Here is a 21,514-nt window from a genome sequence, read left to right as displayed (position 1 = left end):
TTTCGTGACCGTTATCACCACTTCTGTTGAGGAATGTAGAAGGGGGAATGAAAGCAGATTTTAAAAAAAAAATTAAATAAACCCACTACAATGGGAGAAACAACAATTTCCACCAGAGCTTCTTAAAGCTACTAGAATTGAGCATATATGTGCAAACATACCTTACCATGCTTTAAGATAAAGCTTCAGATGTGGGAGTCAGAGAGACATGCATCACATACAAGAATATGCATAACCATTTGGATATCAGTAATTGAGGAATACTTTCTGAAGCAAACACTTTATGATATTCCACACCGACTTGCATAAAGCAGATGGGGTGGCCAGCTCGTTAGGAGCAGGCTGACAGCATGCTCAACATTCCCAGCTGGTTCTGAAGCCACCACGTGCCAGTCCTTTCTAATAAAGGCTTTCTGGACAGGATCAAACTTTATTTGAATGGCAGCGAATGGAGAAAGTCTGACAAGCAGCACAGCTTTATGCAGACCGGTACTGCTGACGGGCAAGAGTGCATGGTGACTATTTTATGATTCTATGACATTACCCACCAGAAAGCAGCTTGGCTGAAAAATTCAGTGAGCAGCTTGAAAAAAAGAGCCCAGAATAGTCAATGGCAGAGGTAAAGCAAGAAGGGGACAAGGAGCTCCTCAATATTTTGGGTAAGAGTCTGTTCAAAAGAGAGGGCTCCAATAAGAAAAGGGCTCAGAAAAAAGGGATGGGAAGGTACTTCCACAGTTTATAGTAAAATATAAAAAGCAGAAGCATAGTATTTTTTCAGAGTTTAAAGGTGGGTTGTAAAATAAAAGGTCAGATATTTTATTTTTTAAACAGCCAGAAAGCAAACTTCACTCCACAAAGATATTAAGGCTGCAGTTCAAAGTCGATGCTGAAGTTGTTAGCATCTGCTCAGCCCCCTACATCCAGCATTCCGGTTAAAGGTCCTTGCTGACAATTAGGCAGCTCTAGCCCCATGCTGTCCCTGCTGCAGTAGCGTCTATCACCAGCAATCTAATTTCTACTCATCATCCTCCCACTGCCTACCCCTCCATCTTCCCTTTCCTGCCTTCTGGTCCTAGACTGTGCTCCCAGCGCTGGAGCATCTCTTCTGGGACCTAGCATAGATCATCTTTTCCTCTCCTCTAAGCCCTTTGGAGAGTCCTTTTGAAGGAGGATTGCCATTTTAAGAGTTTTGCATTATGTAGCTTGCCTCTTCCCCAATTGCATCATCATCTTTGGAAACATCCTTTTCAATACCCTTAAGCCTTCACTTTCTGTCACATACCAGCATTTTCTAAAAGCCCAAAACACTTCTTCCCCATCTCTCATACTAAAATAGCTGCTGTCTATATACACAGACAATATGCCAAAGAAATCACGTTGTCACAAGTTTATTCATATTTTTCTGTGGTACAAATTATCACTCTGCACTAATCACTTGCAGCACTAGGGATCTAATTTTCAAGTCAGAAAGACTTTAGTTTAGCAGTGCAAGACTCCAGGATATGCAGTCATTCTGCAGAACTGCAGCCTCAAACCAGTTCCTGCAAATACAACAGAACCACTAATATTCAGTGTCATTAGCTGAAAGTGTAAGGCAACTGAAGCACGACCCATCTGTAATTATAGAGATTGTCCTGTCAGTGAGAATAAAAACATTTGATTCATACATCACTATTCTCTTACAAAAATTATTCCCCATTCATCCATGAATGAAATGGGAATTTTGCCTCAGCTGATAGTCCCCAATTCATAAGCCAGAATGTACCTCCTATTTCTCTATCATTTAAAAGCACACCCTTCAGTCTGTACGGTGGTTCAGTTAAACCTCCAATGTTAGTGTGTGACTCTGTCATAAGAGGGTAACTACCTAATAACTGCTTCTCCTTTCCATCTAGAGCAGAGATTTCAGCTCAGCCATCTCATGAAACTTGTAGACACCATGGCCCTATTCAAAGTAGATAAAATTGTTTGGATTCTGGTTAGTACATTTCCTTCTACAGGATGGAGGATTATCTCCTAGAAAATTCTTGTAACCATCTGGATTATCAACATACCAACCAAGCACACAAGTTTCATGTGCTATAGGACCAAACGCCATGGGTGTCCTGGCAGTGCTCATTTATAAAGGCACTAGAAAAATATTCCCACTGTCCCTATATCCACATCCCTATGACTTCTAATTTAAAATACTTACCAGTGTGAGAAATTTTTTTGACCCTTTTCCAAATGTGAAATTTTAAGGCAAAGCTTGTTGGGTACATCTCTGGGAAACTGATTATTCAGGTTACGAGTCCTTTACATGGAACGGGGTTATCAGCATGAGGCAGCAAAGTAGCTGCACTCCACAAGAATAAGAGCTAAAAAAGCTTAAGATCAAAGTTTGGACTATTCAGGGCAGGCAATTCTCAGCTTGTAACTCTAGATATAATGCGTTACCAGAAAAGCTGAAATGAGTGAAATAATTTCCTGTCTGAAAATACCTTATGCCAGTGTCCAGGGTTTTGAGCCATCTGGAAGGGTGCAGCACAGATAACACCCAAGTGTTCAGAAAACACCTCCTCCTTTGGAGCACATCGCCACCATCAGCATGCAAGGAGAAGTTTTTCTGAGAAAATACAGAAGAATGGAGAGCTAAAACCAGAAACAAGGATAGACCACCAACTCAAAAGAAGTAGATGCTAAATTGTCTTGCATTACACATGAACACCAGAGGAAACAGTAACCCATGAAAAGGAACCAGCAGATGATTTTGAGATAAACCCACAGTTCCTGTAATGATCAGAGACTACTACTATGACATTTTGGGGTTTGATGGTATGAACATTGTTTGCCCCTCAGAAACATACACAGACACACACACACTTTCTGAGTTTCTGACCTTCTTCAAACCATTTCCAGAGTGTAGTTGAACCAACAGCTATAACCAATATCTAAATGTGCAGCCCTACATGACTGCCCTCCAGAATTTTCCTAACTGCTCAAGAGATGTCACCCTCCATCCCCACTCAAACTAATGTTACATCCAATGCTTCCAAAGGAAATTTCTGCTTCTGCTCTCAACATATCTCTGGCACAGATTAAAGCCTGAACAGCAGATCTACTTTCAGCAGATCTGAACGTAGCAAGAGAATGAATTGGTGGAAAACTTTTTGTTACTTTACTCATAGAAGACAAGTAAGGTTACAGAAGCATACGAGTAGAGCACTGCACCATCCCTGGCACATCAAATCCCACATCAGAGGCCATTACCATGAGGAACTGCAGTTCAGGAGATGAGGGTCAGGAATATAGAAGAACAGCTTAACCAGAATTCATGTCTCCTTAGCACATGAATACATCTTTTATCACCTCTGCCTGTTATAAAAAAAACGTTAATACCTATTTCTTTGATATTAATTATCTAAAGTCTGATAAAGGTTCCTGAGTGATAGATACAGATGTTTTTCCCTCTGATACAAAGACACTGTCTCTGGAGCACCATTATTCCCTAAAGGCGTTCATGATTATGGCTCCATTTTCATCAGTATAAAAAACAAAGTTGCAAAGATTGTGTTTGAGATACTTAACCCCCTCCCGTTCTGTTATGACTAATTTCAACCAATAGCAGTATAGCAAAACAGTATGATAGAATAATAAAAAGATAAGCATATGTATACTGTGCAGTGAAGGATAGAAATAGCTCAGAAAGGTCTCACCAGAATCTCATCTGACCTTCAAGATGGCCATCAAACATGGACATCAAGGTGTGTATTTTCTGTACATCGTACTTTAACAGCTCAGTGTAGAGATCTTGTATGAAATGGCATGCACCGTGACATAGGTTCCATTGAGCAAGAATCATAATCCCAAACTCAAAAGGCAGCAGCTCTTTAAGCGCTGTATGGAGAGCAGAGCTCTTTGTCCCATTTTCATTGACACAAATAGGAAATAAAGTTGTTGCACTTTTATTAATGTACCAGAAGAATGCAACATCTTTCTCTTAACAATACTCTGTCCTGAAAGGCAGACACCATCACAGCTTTTCCTCCCTGCAGAATACACAGCCAGAAACAGCTCTTTCTTTTACCCATTCATGAAATGTGGCTGATCATCGAAACCTTTCAACTTCTCATTTTTACGCTTTTCAAAAATCACACTACTTTTGTGGAATCACTGTCAGGTTCTGCCTTCTCCAGGATGCAGGATTATGTCTATCTTATTTTGCTGCTGAACTCTTCAGTACTTCTATTCCATTTCAAAGGAGATATTCTTTACATAATGCTATACCTCATGCCCTGCTTGATTATTTACCAATACTTCTTTTTAAGTCCATTGTTGGATCAGTCAAGACTGGATTAAGGCAAAACATTCTCAGCTGAAGGTCCCAAGTGTGAAATTCAGGCAAAAAGCACAGCACATGGTCCCTGGGACAAAGCCCTTGCAGTGCCTCTGCAAATATTTCTGACAGCTTTATTCCTAATGGGTTTCTGGGAGCTATTCACTCTTCTGATTTCATTTTACAGGCAGTGTGTTTCTAATAGGGTCTTCCAGCCCTCTGGGATCCCTTGAAAAGACTTTGGTCTGATACTTTTCCTCAGTAATACGACGATCTGTTATTTTGTCAGATTTTTTTCCTGCGAGTTAGCTCTTTGTTGAGGGAGTAGCTTATTCTGGAATTAACACTACATGTTTCTGGCACTGAATTTGCATACTGACACCTATGAACCTGGAGCATACTGCACAAATATTAAGCAAGGATGATAGCAAGACAGAAGAAGCTGTAGATGGAAGGGCTCTACATTAATATTGCATGACCTAGGAAAACAGACTGCAAAAACCAATATGAATTCAGCAGGAGGGGGAAGGATTAGAGGACAGAAACATACTTAAAGCCAAAGCTTTATGGTATAAAGGTCTAAGGTTTGTCTATTAAAAGTGGGTGTGCACACACACAGACATCCCAAGAAATCAATTTTGACTTTAAAAAAAGGTAGATGGGAAAAATGCTAGTGTGGCTGTATTGCTACTTGATATGCATGACTACTACAGTGGTGTAGGCACCTCTTTCTGAATGTCACCAGACAAGTGTCCATCTCATAAGGAGATGGAAAGTGTATTTTATTTGGATCATGAACAGAAAGCTTGAGTTTCTCAGCTGCAGTATTTTCTTCACCACAGAGAAGCTATCTGCTCAGTCCCCATTTTCTTCTCCCTCACGTCATCTTAGCCAAGCTGCCTTTTTTCAGTTGGTTGTATAGAGCTTCTTTACAAATCAGTGCCTCCCTGGAAGGTATACAGATATACATGGAATTTTTATGAAGAGAGGGAAAGTGCCAGAGAAAGAATGGTGCTTAGTTAATTTAAAATGCTTGGAAATATGACCTGCAATCTCAGTAGGTTCAACATATTCTTCATCAATCACTGATAAAGATTTCAAGTCCCTACTGAAAGTCAGTAAGCACACTTCTTTTTAAATTATATTAAGTTGGAAGTTTGTTAGAGAAAACAGTTTTCTCTGTTGCTATCTCAAAGAAATCCTCTCCTGCTTCAGTCAGCCCTTGGCCAAGCTTTTGTTGCTTACACAGAACTAAATCATTCCTTCTTTCAATAGCAATCTCTTGCTCAGTCCTTATACCAGTATGATTCAGACAAATGCACACAGTTCTTTCACCAGCTGTATAGAAGTATCTTTTGAAGTCAATTCTATGATTCTGTGAAATCATCCTTCATATAGCTCAGATACACAAAGGCATACTAAAACCTTTTAGTTTGGTTCCCTGTGCTCTGATGCCAGAAACACCTGTAAACAGCAGTTACCATTAACAAACGAGGTGCCTTCAAGATCAGTTGTACGATAAGGAACATTAATCTTATTATTTTTAATATGCATTTAAGAATAAACTGAACTGTGGCCCATCAAACTGTAATTTGTTAAACTATCATTCCTCAGTTGTGCAGCACAATAATGATACATCTTTCTACTGTAACACCACGTATTAGACAAAAAGCTGATGTTTACATCATGCATTCAATAACACAGAAATTTAACTGCCTACATAATAAGCCGATGTTACAAATAGCTGTATTTTTCTAATACTTCTTTCAATCTAAACCTCAAAATATTATACAAAACTTCAGAGCAGTCTCCAAAGTTAAAACACCATCATTGTGGAAATCATCCCAGGAATAAAGTATCTACACCTCGCAAGAGAATCCTGAAATGACTAAACAGCAGCACTGCGGTGCAGTTTTCTAAACTTTGAACTGATTGACGTGGGGCTTCAAATCTTCCCAGCCTGGATCACACATCTCCCGAGCCTGCTCCTGCACTTATCAACTGAATTCATTTATTTCAGCAGGAACTGGGGAAGTTTTATCATCATTAAGCTTCCACACAGGGCAAAGACACAATCCCTTCTTCTGTTTTCACTCTGAACTTTAATCTGCCACCAAGCAGAAAGCTACAGTGATCCCAGAGCTAAGTGTGACGGAAAAGCAGGTCCACATTCAGTAACTTTGAAACGTAAAGACACTTGTCATCTATCTTGTTAGTTCTTTTTAGATACTTTAAATTTTAGATCTGGGCTTTCAAGTCTCAGCATAGATCTGCAAGTCATCAAAGTCCTGTCTAAGCATCCAAAGCTGCCATTTATTCATACAAGCACTCAGTCAAAAACCTGACAAAGTTAGGCCAAATAAAAGAAATTTAAAAAAAAAAAAAAAAATTCCATTCCTGGTTGCTTATCTGACTGAAAATGAGAAAGACTGAACCTATCTTCAACTGGGTGTCCCAAGTGTTCATAACCCTGACCACAGACTAGAAGGTACTGGCATCCCCACACATACCCCAAAGTATAATCGCTGAAAAGTGCGATTATACTTTAACCTTCTTCATTTAAAGCTGTCTGGTTTAATTCAGTGTAATTAGGCTAAAGCATGTGGTTTTGCCCTAAAAAAGATGGGGACAGTCATAAAGATCAGCCAGCCCTAATATGACAGGACTAGGAATAACCAGCAAATGGTTTTAAGATACCCTAGAAGCAATTACATCTTAAACAACTCTGGATGTTTGCAAAGACAAGTCATTTCTACTCTCAGACATGCAATCAAATTAATAGTGCTTAATATGATTTAGCTCACCCTGGCAATGGACACGTATGCAGCCACGCTGACTCATTGCTCCACAGCACCACGATCAGGTATACAAGTCCTTTGCATTCTTCCAATGGAAGAATTGACACACCAATGGAATTGATATTCCAATGGAAGAACTGATACAGAATTGATGTACAATTGACATATTGACATACCATGTAGTTTAAGATAGGAAAAAAACCCGGAGAATTATGGCAACAGGAGAAAACAGCAGGGTTATGAGCACACCCAAACAAGTTTCAGTTCCAAGTGGGACAAGGTCAGTTTACGCCATTTGTGAGAGCATCGAATGCTTGAATGTGTGGGAGTTGAGGCTGCAGAGAATACTGAGAGAAGAAGAAGAATCTCGCACTCGGCAGCACCAAATCAGAAAAGAAAGGGGAAGCAATGGAGAGGAAGCTGCAAGGATCATGGTGAGCTAAACCAATGGAAAACAACAGCGCTCCTTGTTCCTCTGAAAATTCCGGTATTTTAGAACAAGTCTCAGCTTGCACTCTAAATTGGAACAGAAGGTTAGAAACATTGGTATTTCTCTGAATATCTGTTGTTTCTAGGAGAAATTAATTGGCTAAAAATTGTCTTAAAAAATTCCAGCCAGATCATCTTCAACTCTTGGTGGTTTGTGATAAAGCCTCTCTTTCCCCAAAGAAATTAATGTCAGACAAAAGTGCTCCCTGCCATGGACCACAAATCTAGGAGCCTTGTCAGCCTTAGCTTAAGGTGAGTATAATGCTTTAAGCATTTTGGGAGATCTGCAAGTCATGCTGCCTTCCGCAGCTAAGGGAGAAATTCTGCCCTGTGTTCCTGCCTCTCTCCTGTGCTGAGAAAGCCCCAGGAAAAAGCAGTGAAAATTGCAGGAAGCACCTGCCTCACAACACCACACACAGGCAGCAAAAAGCTAGGATTTTGGCTACATGTCACTGCTTTGAAATGCAACTACTAGTAATAAACTGAAAGAAACCATTTTTGGACCAGTTCATTTCTGTACATTACCTTGACACCAAAAGTCCACACATACAAGCATGCGATTCCAAACTCTTTGGTTTTTCAGTTAGCCGAAAAGTATTATTTTGCCTTTTGGGTTTGCTGTGTGTCATCTCCATTCCTGTTCTCCCACCCACCACCCCCACCTTCTTTCTTCATTTTTATTTTACCCCACCTCTGAGCATCCTTCAAATGTAAACAGGGGAGATTTAGATGAGATCTGAGGAAGAAGTTCTTCCCTGTGAGGGTGCTGAGGCGCTGGCACAGGGTGCCCAGAGAAGCTGTGGCTGCCCCATCCCTGGCAGTGTTCAAGGCCAGGTTGGACACAGGGGCTTGGAGCAACCTGCTCTAGTGGAAGGTGTCCCTGCCCGTGGCAGGGGGTTGGAACTGGATGAGCTTTAAGGTCCCTTCCAACCCAAACCAGTCTGGGATTCTATGACTTTGTGATGCTTTTTAATTTTATGTTGAACAGCATACCTGCATTAGACTGATAGACATTTCTTTATGGCTCTGACATCATCAGCAGTAGCTGAATCACCCTTGTCATGCATTTATTAACCTTTAAGAAGATGTCTCTCTAAATGCATAAGCTAGCTGTATTCACTGTCAGCATTCAGCAGTTACCACTGTGGTAAGTAGCTGAACTATCAAGCTGAACATGTTACACTACTTTCCACTGTTTCATAGCAAGGACTTCATGCAGTGGGTCAATTGCCAGGTAGCCACTGGTGTTCAGACACCAAACAGAGCTAACCTGCCTCTCAACAACTCTGGAACATGAAATTGTAGCTCAGGGGCTGCTAGTAGGATTGAAGGATTATAGTGCTCCCTTTTGTACAGTTATGGATGAAATACACGTATGAAATATAGTCCAACCCACAGGACCCCATCAAGAATATGTTATAGGAAAGACTGTTCTAGACAAAATAAAAATCATTTCACTGCCTGTAATACTGGCTTCAGAGTCCCTTGTTCCTATTCAGTCACATACAAGAGACATAAATGTTTGGAATACAGCAAACAGAGGCCTGTGCAGGCTGTTCACACTGCCAGGAAAAGGCACAGCCCAGTTACTACTCCATCTGGATTTGCAGACTGGGAAGCTTGCTTTTTAACCTGCCCTTATGTTTTTCATTCTCTCTAGTTTATGAATTGCTGAATCTTCCCGAAAACATAATGCCAGCTACATCAAGAGTCTTAATGTCACATAACAAACAGCTGTGCTTGGGGACGTTTTCTTGCCCATAGGGTGTTAGGCAACGCCTTCAAATGATCCAAATTGACTGAAGAACTCTGCACCCAGTCCTACCTCACACCCAATCCTCCTAATGTTTACTGGGTAGAGGTGAAACACTTCCACTGATGTGACAAAGCCTTTGGCTTTGTGATTAGACCTGGTCACTTCAGGACAACTTCCTTGGAAAGCTGGAGCCTAGGTGGAAATCTGCTTGCTGTCTGCTTCAATTGTACAGCTTGCAGGAAGGAGGATCAGCACACAGACAAGAAAGAAAAGAGCGTACATCACTAGGAAATCTGTTTTATCAGGTAACTAAGTGCACTTACATCAAAACTTTAAATTAGCAAATTAAATCGGCACAGACATTGAAATAGTGGAATGCAAAGAGGAAATCTAACGGGAGAATCTTGCTGCTTTAACTACCTCTCTTAGGAAGAAGGACTTTGGTGTGAATTCAGCTTCACACTCACAAATGCCACCTTTGCCTTATAGTGGAGTTCATGATAGTTTTGTATCTTTCATTTGACCCTCTGGTCCTGTTGCAAATACAGTAGTTGTGTGGATGCCTGTACTTCCTGTGTAAACAAACTGAAACTGGGTCCTGTTCCTATGCAGGAGAAAAGCCAACACCACCCCATAGAGCTTTTTTTGTTTGTTTATTTGCTGTACATTTAATACTCAAAATACTTCCAAGCAATCAATCTTGACTCCACCTCACCCATTTGCGTAACGCTGCCTATCTACGATTCATAACCAGGCAGAGGTAATTCCTCCTATACATCAACATTTGACAATGTGACATGCCTCAAAATACAAGGAGCATCAGAAAGTAAAGAACATTATACATATAGGACATGAAGTTCTTCCTGCAAGATGGAACTTTGAGAGCATTGTATATGTCAGCACAACTTTCTCACCCAAAAAGGTGGCAGTTCTGAACACTTCTGAGGATTTTTGAAATGCAGAAAACATATGTTGTCATTGACACACAAATGACACATTTTGTTTCTCAAAGAATAAGCTCTTGATAGCCATTGTCAAGGGATGTGGCAATCTGTTTAATAAAAGAAAACAAGCCCAGATTTCAGCTGCAGTAGATCCCTGCTGCAGTGCCCTCAATAACAATAGGGTTATGTTGGCTTGAAGCAGCACAAGTTTATAAAATCCCTCCTGATAAATTTACAGTGCATGAGAGCATCACCACCCTCAATGAGAAGCCTGGTGCAGCTCAACTTTGTTGTCTAAAATTACCTCAAAAAGTGGAAGGGAACTACCTCTTTCCTCTCCTCTTCAGAAGTTCATGGGACTGATAGGTAATAATGGAAATGGGATATGAAAACAGATCATACATCGTTCTATAAAATCCAAAACAATACCAAAAAAATAGGGATTTATTTCTTAAAAGACCCAAGGATTTCTCAGTTGGAGCTGGCCTTTCTCACATGGAGAAAGTTGCATTTAGTAATATTTTTTTAAAGTACTGTTAGTAAACAAGAGGGATTAGCACATATGAGAGTGAAATAGACTGGAAAAGCTTCTCTGAGCATTCTGCTGTTGTCCCACTTTGAAGGTTACAAGTACAGGTAATATTGCCATAAGTTTATCTTAAAGGACATGAACACTTCATCTGTTCAGCGTGTTTATCTCCATTTAACTGGGCCTGAAATCAGTATGGTTCCTCTAAATCTAGCTCTAAAAATCCATTCAGAAAAAATTCTTTTTATATATAGTACCTCTCACACAGTTTTCCAAGCATTTATCTTCACCTTAGAAATTTTGTACTACCTTTCAGTTGTACTTCCATAACTGTCAGTGGATCTACCATAACATTTCCTACTTGAAGAAACAAATATGACATTCAGTGTAGTCAAGACAAGAAACTTGCTACAGAAGTACAAAGGAAAAAGTCTCTTGATTCCATCTTCTCCTCTTAGAATCCATAAGAATTATTTATTTTTACTGTGATGGTGGTCAAACATAAGAACAGGTTTCCCAGAGACCTTACAGAATTTTTATCTATGGAGTCCTGGACAGCCTGCTGACCCTTCCAACCTGAACAATCCTATGATTCTCAGATAAACAAGTACAGAGTGTCGAGCTCTTTAATTTTTTTGTTGCTAAGCAGTGAACTGGGCAGATGTTTGTTAGGTACATTCAAGTGTCTGTATCCCTTTTGTATCCTAAATGCACCACTATCTCTAACACACTGTTGTAATATAAGCATCTGGCAACCCAAGACGAATCATAGGTACTTTTACAGTTTGATTTTCAGTAAAGAAAGACTAAGTAAGGCTGGTTTTGCTTTGATCTGTCTGCTAAGATGGAGATTCAAGCAAAATATGTATTCACCTTAAGGAGTTACATCTATTGAACACACAGCAGCACAGCCCTGTGGGGATAGAGGCTCTCAATCTAGAGACAACAGCACAAATTCTCCCTGTGCACAGCTAACACAATTGCACATCAGAAGTAATAAAGACTTGCTGACTTTAGTACCTTGTGTTCATCTAAGAACCCATAAAGAACACTTCAAGGCAATATTTTATCTCAGAACTCACCTCTGACTAGACTTTCTTGGTTTACTACAAGTAAAACTCTAAGCAGTTTTTTCACCTTGGACAGCATGCACCTGTTGTCAGGTGAGATTTTTGTGTCAAACTTCAGCATTCAAAGTTTCTGAGTAATGATGCTACTCAAAGACTCTTCACCCTACCCTTTTTAAGCTATTTTCATAGGCGTTAATTAACTGTATCATGTAGACTTCCATTAACTCAGCAGGAAAGGAAAATAGTTAACACAACATACAATCACTCAGAAGCTGCCCTTTTCTTCCATTCTCTCAGTGATGGGTATTTGCCTGTGTTCTGCTTTGTTTAGTCACTTCCTACATCAAGATTTGACTCTACTTAGAGCTGAGTTCCATTGTGTTTGATAACCAGGCTCAGAGGCTGCATAAAGCTTAGAGCAAAAACACATGAGGATGGTGAGGTGAAGGATGGGGAAGTTGCAAACAAACCAACCCCATTGTTTCATCCACACCAGAAAGAGATGCAGAAGTGGAAAGAAACAGCAGCAAAAGCAATTTGTCCAAAAAGTAATGGTGCCCAAGAGCCAGCAATGCACCCTTCTGGCAAAGGCAGCCAACAGTATCCTGGGCTGCATTAGCAGTGTTGGCAGCAGGCCAAGGTAGGTAAGGTGATCCCTTCTCTTCATCCAGTGCTGGTGAGGCCACACCTGGAGTGCTGGGTCCAGTTCTGGGCTCCCAGTACAAGACATGCACTTACTGGAGCAATTCCAGCAAAGGGCCACAAAGATAAGGAAGGGACTGGAGCATCTGCCCTACAAGGAGGGGCTGAGAGAGCTGGGACTGTTGGGTCATGGATCTTAGTTTTTATTAATACCTGATAGGGGGGAGCAAAGAAGAGGGAACCAGGCTCTTCCCAGTAGTGTCCAGTGACAGGACATGACAAAAAGGGCATAAAACCCATGAAATTCCATCTAAACACACAAATTGCTTTTTACTGCGAAAGTGATCAAACAGTGGAGCAGGTTGCCTAGGGATGCTATGGAGATTTCACCCTCAGAGAAGTTCGAGGCAAAAATAATGTATGGCAACATAGATAAATTATCAACAAGATCAAATGCATTTTTAGCTGTATGTAAACAAAAGTAATCCCACTTTTAAGGAAGCAGGAAGAAGCAGCAGCACAAATAATCCTCATCTATCAGAAACTGTCAATGACAGTTCCTCCCCCAGCTTAGTTTTATATTTCAGCTGTGCTCCTGAGGGGTCATTTCAGAGATGAGGCAAATTGGCAGAGCTAAACCAGTGATTTTACTGAGTATTTTTTCATTGTCTGCATCCATGCATTATCTAGAGAAGGCAGAGTTAAATGCCTACAGATTAGATTGAGGGGGGCAGGAGAAGCAAAGTAGCATTTTATAGCCTGTAATTAATGAGTCACTCAGCTTGTAGACAAACATTTTGCATACCAATTGCAGCAACCATCATTCTTCCACCCATCATTTACACCAGCAATAGTGTCACAGCAGCAAGAGCTCTGTGGTGTCCCAAAGCCTGAACTCAGCCTTGCAGAGCCAACTTACAATGCCTGGAGAAAGAAGACAAGTTAAAGGACGGGGACATCACCTTGGTGGTGAGCAGGAAAGGATATTGAGGGGTCACTTAAAGCATATTAATTGCTCAGTAGGTTTATTAAGGCTATTTGAAATGATTAGCCACCCTCACTGGAGGTGTTCACTGTCATATAATCAGAATGGTTCAGGTTGGAAGAGGCCTTAAAGATCATCTAGTTCTGTCCTTCATTGTCAGGCCAGATCTCAAGGGCCTGATTCAACCTGAAACAAATATTTTCACTGCTGGCAAGCAGCACTCGGATCCATACAGAGTAATTTCAAGCTTTATCATTTTCCCTATAATCAATGCTACTTCTGTTCTTAATTTACACACAGAATCTGGCACAGGAAGGGTGTCTGTTGTACCACCGGTTTAGAAGCACACTCAGGCTGAAGCAGGAGACAGGCACTCACTCTAGCAGGTCGTTTATAATTGTTTAATATGAAGTAGCTGTTTTCCTTCAGAGCAGTGTCTCACTGCTCTTCGCTCCTCCCTGCCACCTTATAGGAAAAGTATGCTAACAGGGATGTGACAAACATCTGGTTGTCACTATAGGGGTGTGCTGTACTAATCACCTAATGACAAATCAGGCCATTAATATCTAGTAGTTATCACTTCCATATACAAGCTGCATCATCTCCACAAAGCTCTTTGGGGCCATTTCGCTGCAAGGTGAGAAATCTCATGCATTTTAGAGGAAGATAAACACAAAAGACCAACAGCCAGATGTTCTTTAGCACCTGTTTGAAAGATGGTTGATTTCACTACTATTTAAAAAATACTGAGTCACAGACTAGTTTGGGTTGGTACAGACCTTAAAGCTCATCCAGTTCCAAGCCCCTGCCATGGGCAGGGACACCTTCCACTAGAGCAGGTTGCTCCAAGCCCCTGTGTCCAACCTGGCCTTGGACACTGCCAGGGATGGGGCCGCCACAACTTCTCTTCTGAACAGCCTGGAGAATATCAGCTGCTGCAAGAAGACCATAAGCTTGTTTTATGCAGCACACTTCTTCAAAGTCTCCTGTCATGTCATAGCCCTCTGATGTTTGCAATCTTGTAAACACTTCTCATGGCAATTAAAAATAGGCTGTTACTTGCCTGGTTGACCATTTACCTCTTATCTCAATTACCCACCTCATTAGGAAAAAGCATTGCTTAAGAAATGCTGATCTGCTACACAATAGCAGCCATTGGGTATTCAGCATGAAATGCTGATATCTGGGTGAAGCGTCACCTAAACCAAATACATCTTAACACGTATCGACCCTGTTGTTTTTCCACTTTTAATTAAAAATTGACTTTTTCAGTCATTTTACATTAGTAACAGATGGGGATGAAATAAAGATAAGCCAAGATTTGCTGCTTCTACCTGGAAAACCTAATATTGCAGCAGTATAGAGAAATGGGCCTGAAATTATCCTGTGCATGTGCCTGCAACAGCTCCCAGTAACAAAATATCTGACATCAGCCACGGGGAGGGAAAGAGTGCTGGTGAAATTCAGATTCATAACAGCCCAAGCAATTGGATTTCTGACAAGTACTGGTATATTTTAAACCCAAAGGAATGCACATGCAAAACTAATACGGGCAGCATTACCAGCTACCCCCATTTTTATCCCATGTCATGATATTTCGTGTCTTCTTTAGAGGCCTGTTATCAACTCATCTCAGTTTTTAGGGTTTTTTTAAGTGTTATTTGTAGACCTCATTGTGGAGAAAGGTTAAAAATTCAAACTAACCACTTGTTATGAGATAGCTCTTTGGGGAAAAAAGCTGCAAAACAAAAACCCCACTACAATTGTATTGACTTTTAAGCTATTCCTGCAATTTGGGAAAGCCTGAGGTTGGCAGTACTGTACTGACATAGAGCTAATCCCTTGGTTTCCTTCAGTAGTCTCCTGGGAGAGGCAAGCAGACTACGGTTCTGTCTTGCATTAACCTGTTGAATATACATGCTCATAGTTTGTGCTCTTGGATAGGCAGCATTTTTGGCAGCTTCAAATTCCTCCTAAATTAGAAGGAATTGTTCCGATTTACAGTACTGCCTCCTTCATCTGTCCTTATTGGAGTTACATCAAGCATAATACACTTTCATAAATTTATTACATGATTATTGCATTACATACATAGAATCACAGAACAGTTTGGGTTGGAAAGGACCTTAAAGCTCACCCAGTTCCAACCCCCTGCCACGGGCAGGGACACCTTCCACTAGAGCAGGTTGCTCCAAGCCCCTGTGTCCAACCTGGCCTTGAACACTGCCAGGGATGGGGCAGCCACAGCTTCTCTGGGCAGCCTGTGCCAGGGCCTCAGCACCCTCCCAGGGAAGAACCTCTTCCTAATGTCTCATCTAAATCTCCCTCTGTCAGGTTAAAGCCATTCCCCCTTGTCCTGTCCCTACAGGCCCTTTGCATAACCTGGATATGAGGTTTTCATAACCAAAGGTTATTACCTATTCCAAAGTACTATGTAGCAGCAGGTTTGTGTTTGGAAATAAATAGAAACATTACCTAAACATCCAAAGGATCATCTGTCTCTTCCCTAACATAAATAGGCTACAGTATGTGTAACAGCAGTTGGATTTGTTTTTTTATCTATGCATTTGTCATGATCTCCCTAATTACATATATCAGAATTCAAGAGGCCTGTATTTCTGGAGTACAGCCATTGGCAGCACTGGAAAATACTAGAACCTGCTTTGCCCCAGCTGTGCCTGCTCAGTACTAATATTCATAGAGCCACAATGTCACAGCTCCAAATGCGGCACCCAGCAGAGACGCAGCAGTGCCAGTCTCACCTCAGCCAGCAGTATACAAATGTAAGCCCTTCTGGGAGCATTAATAATGCAAGGTAGGCAAAGTACAAGGCTTGGCACAGCCTCATGTGTGCATTAGCTGAGGCAACCAGGATGAACAAAGTTAAATATGGCTGAATGAGTTGCCAGCCTGCGTGGATTCCTGGTACCCTTCTTCCATCATCCTCAAGGGCTTAATGAATAAAGATAAGCTGCACAGACACTCTCCATCTATTCCCCCCACCCCCAACATCATTGTACGTGTGCACTTAACAAACTTCCTTATCTCTCTGCTAGCACTGACACAAAAGATTCAACAAACCCAAGCCTGAATAATTTAAATATAACCAAACAAATAGCTGAGCAAAATGATAAGGGAATGCTTAGCTGACAATGGTGCATGAAGAAAAACTTATCTTTAGCTGACAGTGTGGTCAGTGTATGATGTCAACACAACAAAAATTGCATCAGGTGCACAACAAAAAGTTACCTTGACCTTTCTGATTGTCATTTAATAATTTCAAGTTAAATGTCTGCAGCAATAAAAGACAAAGAAATTAGGGAGAAAAACATTTAAAGTTGTTATGGCTTTGTGTTATTAGGTTCAGGTTTTGAAAACCTATGGATTTGGTATTAGATTAAATGCAAAGTCTTAAGCTTCTTACACTACGGTTTCTGGGCTTGTGAACAACTCCTGCATGTTTCCCATGCTGCAGCAAGACAACATACCACTGTTCATCAGAAAAGGAAATTAGAAGATGCTATGCTTTTCTACAGAGTTACCAGCCCAAGGCATTTGTCTTTTTTAATCTTATTTCCTGAGTTGCTTGGATTTCACAAACCCGGCTAAATTCATGCAGCTTGTAAGTATTTGGAGTGTCTGGTTTATTTGTTTCTAGTACACCACAGACAGACATAAGCAGCACACTTAAGGACCCAAGCATTTACTGTATTTGGGACTTACCTAAGCAACTTAATTACAAGTGGCTGTGGAACTTTAACATTTAAAACAAGCTGCCTCACTATGGACTTTTAAATTTGCTTCAAGTTAGAGAGGCTCCACTGTTTGAAAAACAAGTGCAGAAAAGACAAGCCCACAGCAGCCAGATTGCAGTAAGTGAATTCCCAGAACCACCAGGCCGGAACTTAGAACAAATGCATTGCAGAGCATTAGAAGTCTGGCCATACATGGGATATGCATAGATTCCTTATCCTCAGTATAGAGATAGCATATACTCTATGCTATGTTGGGGGGGGGGGGGGTGTGGTTTTGGGGTTTCCCCCATCTCTGTATAAAGCCTATACAGAAGACACCAGAGAATTCCTGAAGTAGTTCACTTTGTACAAACCCCAAACGAGAGTCCTTAAGGGGAAAAAAAAAAAAAAGTAGTGGAAAATTCCTGGGAATATTCTAGATTCGGGAACTCTAAAGAAATGTGGAAAATTCCTAGGTATTTAGGAAAAAAGTTTCCATGAAAGCCGATGAGGATTTCTTAGAAACATGAAAAGCTCACAGGAAAACAGGAATTCCTACAAAGCTGAGCAGAAAGGTCATACAAGAGACATTGGGGAATCCTGGAAAGCACTGCACAGTTCCCAAAAGACAAACTGAGAATTCCTTAAAAGCACAAGGGAATCCCTAGAAAGCAAATGGGACATTCCTAGAAAGAAATCAGGGAATTTTTAGAGAGAAAATAAGGCACTCAGAAAGCAGATCTGTCACTCCTAGGAAGCTGACAATAAATTCCTGAAAGCAAATAGAGAATTACTGGACACCAGGAGAGAAAAATCTAGAAAATAAATGGGGAATTCCTAGAAAGCAGATGAAGAACTCCTGGTAAACAAGGAGTGAATTTCTAGAAAGCACAAAAGGTTTTGGAAAGCAGATGGGGAATCCCTACAAAGGAAGAGGGAATTATTAGAAAACAGATGAGGATTTCTAAGAAAAGCGAGCAATATATTCTTGACAGCAGCAGGGAATTCACAGCAAGCCAAAGGGAAAAAAACCCACCACACTCCAAGAGATGCTGTTTATAAATTCTAGAGAGAACACAGGGACCTTCCAGAAAGCACTGGAGAACTGCTAGAACAGAAAGAGAAAATTCCTCGAGAGCAAGCAGGGCTTTCCTTGAGAGCACAGTAGGGAATTCTGCCAAAGCAGAGGGGAATTCCCAGAAATAAGACTGAATTTGTCTAAAAGAGGAGGTCTTCCTAGAAATCAAGCGGGAGTTCCCTAGACTGGGGGGATTTCCTGTAAGGTCATGGGGGAATTTTGAGAAAGGAAGAAGTGCCAGAAAGCAAATCAAGGTTTCCTCAAAACAAAAGTGACCATCCCTAGAAAGACAAGGGCATACCACTAGAAAGCTAACACAGCATTCCTGCAAAGCAAATGAAGAACTCATCCTGCAAAGCAGAAAGGACTACTTCATATTGTAGGCAGGCCTAGAGAGCAATGGGGAATGGCTGGAAAGCAGAGGGAAAAATTCACAGATATTCCTAGGAAGTAGATAGGGAATACGTAAAGGAGACATGGGGATTTCCTAGAAACCGGAGGAGAGCCAATCCCTAGAAGGCCAAAGAATAGTATTCCTAGTAAATTAATTCCTTTCAAGTGTGGAAAAGTCCTAGGAAGTGTTAAGGGGCAAATTGTAGAAAGCTAAAGAGGTGATTTCTAGAAAACAAACCAGCTGCATCCACAGAAATCGTGGACAGTTCGTATAAAGCAAAAGGAATTTTTAGAAATTAAACTTGCAGAGTCCTAGAAAATGTGGGTAATTCCTACAAGTCATGGGAGTCTTGGAATACTTCATGTTTTCTTGGAGCAGTGCTGAAAAGCAAGAGAGGAGGATTCCTAGGGAAGCAAAAATAATGAGTTCCTCCAAATCGTGAAAGCTTCCTAGAAATCAAAAAGCAGGGAGAGAAGCATGGAAAAAACAGAGCCCTAGAAAGCATTAAAGGGCAAGTTCTAAAATAACGCATACAGTTCCTAGAAAGCAAATAGGTGAGGGTTTATAGAATGGAAAATGGAGAGGGTTGTGGTCCTAAAAGAGAGCAGAAGCAGCTTCGCTTAGCGCTTCTAGAAAACATTTTGAGGAAACCATTCTTGATTTTGAAGGAGAGGCAACATTCAAGGTGCAGGACAGGGGTTTTTCTACACTACATGTGCCCATCAGCTACAGCCTTATCCCAGAGAGACTTCTTCTGAAAAGCGCATTTAAAAAAGCATCAACAGAAACCAGCTCAAGCTAAATCCTTAAATCTTTGAACTGTGAAAGTCATTAAGCCTTGGACCTCAGAGAAGTTGAGGGTTGGACTGAAGGTTCAGAGCTAGAATCCAGCTCTAATGCTAAAAAGAAAGTCACACGTAGCAGATTTTGAGAAGCTCACCATAGGACATTTACCTTCACCATCAATTTCCTCTTGAACAATTGTGTGGGCTTATCTCCAGAAAATGGCAGTAGTGCACCTGCAAACTCTGGGGAAATTAAAAGAGAACAGATTTTTATAGCAAAGTCAGAATGTACACACAGAAGGTTATTTTACAAGTCTTATCTGTGTGCCTGTAAGGGATTACTCAGCAGCCCTCTGTGTTAACACGTGGGGTGATTTCTTCTTACAGCCTTACCCATCTATTAATCTGTATATTTTAAGTAAACTACTACTCCAAGCTGAAACACAACAAAGCAGCTACTGCCACTTTATCATTAAATGGAAAACAGGTGAGAGAAATACACACAATTCCTTCCTCACTATCTGGGGAGAAGTTTTTGGTTCCACAAGCTAAGTCGTTGATGGAACCAGTTACCAAAGCATCTCAAGGCTTCAGTGCTGGTCTAAGTAGACTGATCCACACCTTCCATGGACATCACAGAATCACAGAATAGTAAGGGTTGGAAAGGACCTTAAGATCATCTAGTTCCAACCCCCCTGCCATGGGCAGGGACACCTCGCGCTAAACCACGTTGCCCAAGGCTCTGTCAAGCCTGGCCCTGAACACCACCAGGGATAGAACATTAACAACTTCCTTGGGCAACCCATTCCAGTGCCTCACCACCCTCACTGTAAAGAACTTCTTCCTTTTATCTAATCTAAACTTCCCCTGTTCAAGTTTGAAGCCATTACCCCTTGTCCTACCACTACAGTCCCTAAGGAAGAGTCCCTCCCCAGCATCCTTGTAGGCCCCCTTCAGATACTGGAAGGCTGCTCTGAGGTCTCCATGCAGCCTTCTCTTCTCCAGGCCGAACAGCCCCAACTCTCTCAGCCTGTCAATTGGAGCTTTGCCACAAAACCTTGAGGAGAGCTGGAACAAGTGTCCATTTTCTACTTTGTTACCTGCCTTTACCTCTACATAGTGTCTGGCTCTTTTCCAAATGAAATGAACTTCTCTCAGCCAGGATTTGACTCCCCCGTCTGCCCCCTCCCACACTTCTGTTTTATTTCAGGAATTACTTGCATGCTTTATATTCAAAGGAGACTACATCAAAATGCCATATGTTTATTCATCACCATACTATCAATCTTTCAGACATGATGACAGACTGACAAGGCAAAAGTGTGTGTTTCTGAACCCACCTGAATGCTCCTGCTTCAGGTGTCACATGGGGAATTGCTCACAACCTTCGCTAGCAGGAGGGTATCAGGAATAGAAATTTTAACAACTGCTTAATTTTCACTCTCATCTTAGGTTTGCAGCACTAGAAAGCAAAGTGTCTTGTAAACAAGGAGAGTTTTAGATGGGATTTAGCAAATAAGACACAGTATCACACAGCATAGGATCACTTTAACTATCTCAGCCTAAGAAATCCAGGTAGCACATCTTAAAGTGACAGTGAATATGAAATAACTGAGTGTACCTCAGGCAGGACACACCTGCCAGGAATCCCAAACAAGCTACACTAGCTGCTGAGGGCAGAGAGGCTATGCTACTGCTCAGCAGATCAGCATTGTTTGCAGCTCTTGCTGTTTTTCACAGGTAACTGAGGAGTTGCATCCTATGAAAGTTTCTTCCTAAACTAAAACAAAACACCACAATGAAACCAAAAAAACACCCTCCAACCTCCAAACTTTTAAGCTTCCTCTTTCCTCTCCTCCAAAACTGTCATAACTGTGAAGAAACTCATGTTTAAAACATGGAAGCAACTGACTTAAAGTCATAAAGTCATAAAGAAAAGATTCCGCTTGAGAAGAATTTCCCTCAGTTAAAGGTACAATAAGACCATATAACATA

The sequence above is a fragment of the Strigops habroptila genome, chromosome 10 (assembly GCF_004027225.2).
Source record: "Strigops habroptila isolate Jane chromosome 10, bStrHab1.2.pri, whole genome shotgun sequence".
In the NCBI taxonomy this organism is placed as follows: Eukaryota; Metazoa; Chordata; class Aves; order Psittaciformes; family Psittacidae; genus Strigops; species Strigops habroptila.
The sequence above is the reverse complement of the archived record's forward strand: the minus strand, read 5'-3'. Positions refer to the sequence as shown.